Here is a 4,392-nt window from a genome sequence, read left to right as displayed (position 1 = left end):
TGAGATCAGAAAAAAATGTAACTTTAGACCTGCGAAAGAAATCTTGCACATTAATAAAATGCTTTGTAAAAGACAAGAAGCACTTGACTCATGAACACAGGATTAGTTCTCCACTTCTCTTTCTCTCCCAGGGGATTATTTCTCGTAGGAGGTTTTCCTACATTTCCCCATCTCTCCACCTTCTTCATCAAAGGGAAAACTTCTAAACTTGGAGGGTGTAAGAACAGATCATCTGTGGTCCTATTTATAAAGGTAGAAGGGCATAAAAGTTAAATCACCAGAAATAAAATATGAGTTAAGAAAGCACAATTTAACAAAAGGTGATGCTGGGTTCCCCTGGTAACTGGAATTCTAGCAGCACAAATGCCTAGCAGGGTTGAGACACCCACTCTCCCACGGGTGGAGAGCAAATGAGAAGAGCAGGGCCTATTTTTATAAGTGGCATCCAGGATGCTTCCACTCACCCAGAATACTATTTGAGGTCATTAACTCAAATACTTTTCATAGGATGGTTTCTTGTTCTTGTGTTCTAAATGACTTTAGAATATTTTATGAGATGTTCAAATAAGTGGGTTAAAGAAGCCCTTGGCCAGGTGTATTTCTTTATTTAGAAATATTTTGTGCCCTGCCAAGTATGGTGTTAGAAAGTGCTTTTTTTAATTTATGCATTTTATTTTTTATTTTGTTCTAATTAATTAGAAAGTGATTTTATAGGTTGTTGTTTGTTTTAAAAGTGCGTTTCCTGTTTGTATGAATATTGTTCTGACAAAGAGGCAAAGATCAAACAAAGGAACATAAATACTATGGTTACAAACTGTGAGAATAATGCAGCCATATTGTTTTTAAAGGCCCAGGCTCTGCACATATATGGGCTCATGTGCGTGCCTCAAAGTCTATATCTTTCTCTTTATTTGGATCAAGGTAAACTGAAGAAAAACTACATTATATGATGAGAAAAGTGATCAGTATTTAATTGTAAAAAAAAAAAAAAGGTCAGGGAAATCCTCTCTGAGGAAGTTGAGTTTGGAAGACTAATTGTGTCTTAGCCAAGAAAGGAGGTGGAGCAGCTATGAAGCAGGGAAAAGGTACCAGGGAAAAAGTGGAACGTGTGAGTGAGGGTTTTGTCACAAGAAAAACCTAAGTACCACTGAATAAGTGAAACAGGCCAGAGGGGTAGAACACATGAGGCAGGGTGGTTCCAGAGGAAGGTGGAAGACTGAGGAGGGTAAGATGACAGGTTAGGGACTTCTTTGGAGCCTTTGAGGAGAGTGGTGGTGCTATGAATATCACTGAAAGGCTGTGAAGACGACATAGCCTGCTCTGTTGAGAATGGTTGCTGCAAGGAGCCAACTATAGAAGCAGGAAAACCAATTTGAAGGTCAAGACAGAAATTTAGGGGAAGGGGGAGAAGCTACCAATGGAGCACAGTGGTTGAGAAACACAGCATAATGGTTCCTGTTGGTCCACTTCAAATCCTCCAGAGCCTGCCTGCTGTCTGAAAGCTACTTTAAAGGCACAGGGATAGCCACAAGGCATCCCTTCATCTGAGGGGGTTTTGCTTGAGTATTTATTTTCTTGTGCTTTTAGTTTAAAAATGTTCTCTAGGAAAAGTTGAAAGGTAAAAGTTTATAGAAAAAGAAAGTCGCTGCTATATCATTTAGATATACACATATGCACATGCATTTATCTAAATGGAAAAATCCTATTATAGGAACTGCTTGCCACTTGAGTTTTACAGTTGGCAGTAAGTCATAGAGATGTGTGCAAATCTTTCTAAGGATCTGTTAGTATTATTATACAAACCTGTCATAATTTATTCAATAATATCTTTTATTGATAAGCAGTTTAGTTTCTAATTATTTATTATTACAAATTATGTTGCAGCAAACATCTTTAACACTTTTAAAAATGTTTCTGTTACCAAGAATTACTAAGCATACAATTGCCAAGTCAATGGGATTATATAACATTTTAGCTACCGGAAACTTGCCCTTGAAACAGCTTGTTTTGAGTTAGATTCCTGCTGACATTAGGCCTTTGACTATGATCATCCAAGTACATGTTTCCTTTGATGTTGTCTTGTCTTTTCACATCCTCTTCTGAGCTGTTTTTGTAGTGCAGAAGTTTTCGTTTCATATTTAAGGAGTCAAATTTGTTCCCTTTACAAAGCTTCTGACTTTGAGGTTTCGTATTCATACTTTCCTAAGTACTACATATCACTAAATACTTCAAAACAGGAAGAAATATGCATAATGTGTTGATTTTCTTAAAAGTAGTGGGTGCGATATTTCTAATGAGAAATTATAAGCATAAAAACATGGATTCTGGTCATTCTGGTTCTTTTCTAGTCTTAAAATGTCATGAATGTGGAATTAGTTTTCTTTCACTGATAGGATTTTCTTCATGTAGACAGGCCTTCTGTCACTGAATACTCTCTAGATCCTAACCAAATAATTCAGGATGAAGTTACCCAAAAGTATGAGAACTTACTCTTAACTCTTGAGACTACAACAGTTGCTACTTATGTAAGATGCTGTGCAGTTTGACTATAGAAAGGCATAAGGATGTAGACTTGAATTCTTCTTTAAAAAATTATAGTAATAAGTATGATTTGTGATTTTTTGTTTCCAGTATCCAAATCTTAAGCTAATCAATATATTATGATATTAATATTAAGGTCTCTGTATGGGTTACAACTAGACACAGACAGCTGTCTGCTGTGTTAGCTTTCTGTCACTAGAACAAGTACCTTAAATAAGGTATTTATAAACTTCAGAGCTCACAGTTTCTGTAGTTTTGGTCCATGAACAATTGACCAGGTTGCTATTTGGGGCCAGTGATGAGACTGCACACGATGGCAGGAAATGTGGAGCAGAACAAAGCCACTTACCTATGTCTGGGACGCAAAAAAGGGCATGTCCCCAATAACCTGAAGATCTCCCATTAGGGCCTAACTCTCAGTGTTTTGACCACCTCCCAAGAGTGCTGTGGTCTAAGAACCAAGCTTTTAACACATCAATCTTTGGGGGACATTCAGACCTAAACTGTAGCAACAACTGAATGAATATTATTAAATCCATAACAAAGAATGAAGCAACTAAATTTGATGCTAAACTTTAAAGAACAAAAATAATTTTCACTTACCAAGTTCACCAAAAACAATATTCAGCCTTGTGCTATATTTGCATTTTTACAAGAGTTCTGTGGAGTGTGATTCCTTGTACTCCTCATTTCATATTCCTCAATATGAACTGTCTTTAAGCAAAATCATGCATTCTTCACCATCACTTTCCTTTTGATAATTCAGTGCACACAGTAGTAAATATATTTGAAAGATTATAAGAGACTGTTTGTTTAAGGCTGTCAATTGTGAATATTTTGGAGAGCAAGTAATAATCATTTAAAAGCCCTTTTAAACAGACTCAACAGGAAAAAAATAGATTGAGGAAGTAGATATAAACTCACAAATTCTTGGCACCATTGAGAAATGCATTTCTATGACTCTAGCAAGGAAGGAAGGACGATATGGGTGCCCAGCTTCTTCCTCTTCAGTGACTCTGTTCTATTTGTTTCTCTAACTGTGTGTCACAGAAGATTCTTAGAGCAGTCATCCTAGGAAGAAAGGAAGGTAGGAAGGACGCAAGAAAGGAAGGAAGAGAGAGGGGAGGGAAGGAGGGAGGGAGGGAGGCCTGCCTCCCAATTATATAAGTTTGAGAATAAGGAACTAAAAACAGAGGGGCTGGGGCTGTGGCTTAGAGGTAAAGTGCTTGCTTTGCATGTGGGAGGCTCTGGGTTCGATCCTCAGCACCACATAAAAATAAATAAAGATATTGTGTGTCCATCTACAACTAAGAAAAGAAAAGAAAACTCCATTACAGAAGCACTTTCAAGGCCTGCTATGGTTTAGATATGAGGTGTTCCCCAAAAGTTTATATGAGAGATGCAAGAAAAGTGAGGGTTGAAATGACTGGTTTACGAGAGTCTTAACACAATCAGTACATTAATCTGCCATTGGGGATTACCTGGGTGGTAACTCTAGGTTGATAGAGTGTGACTGACTGGAGGAAGTGGGTCACTTGGAAGCATGCCTTTGGAGTTTATATTTTGTCCCTCGTGAGCAGAGCTTTCTCTCTCTCTCCTCTCTCTCTCTCTCTCTCTCTCTCTCTCTCTCTCTCTCTCTCTCTCTCTCTCCTTCCTAGTGGCCATGTCCTGACCTGCATCCCTGCATTCCTCCACCATCCTCTTCCACCATAATGTTTTGCCTCAGCTTAGACCCAGAGCAATGTAAATGGCTCTCTATGGACTGAGATCCCTGAAACCATGAGCACCAAATAAACTTTTTTTCTTCTAAAATTATTATTTTTTAGGTGTTTTGGTCACAGTGGTGTTGAA

The sequence above is a fragment of the Callospermophilus lateralis genome, chromosome 9 (assembly GCF_048772815.1).
Source record: "Callospermophilus lateralis isolate mCalLat2 chromosome 9, mCalLat2.hap1, whole genome shotgun sequence".
NCBI classification, from domain to species: Eukaryota; Metazoa; Chordata; class Mammalia; order Rodentia; family Sciuridae; genus Callospermophilus; species Callospermophilus lateralis.
Note: the sequence above shows the minus strand (reverse complement) of the source record.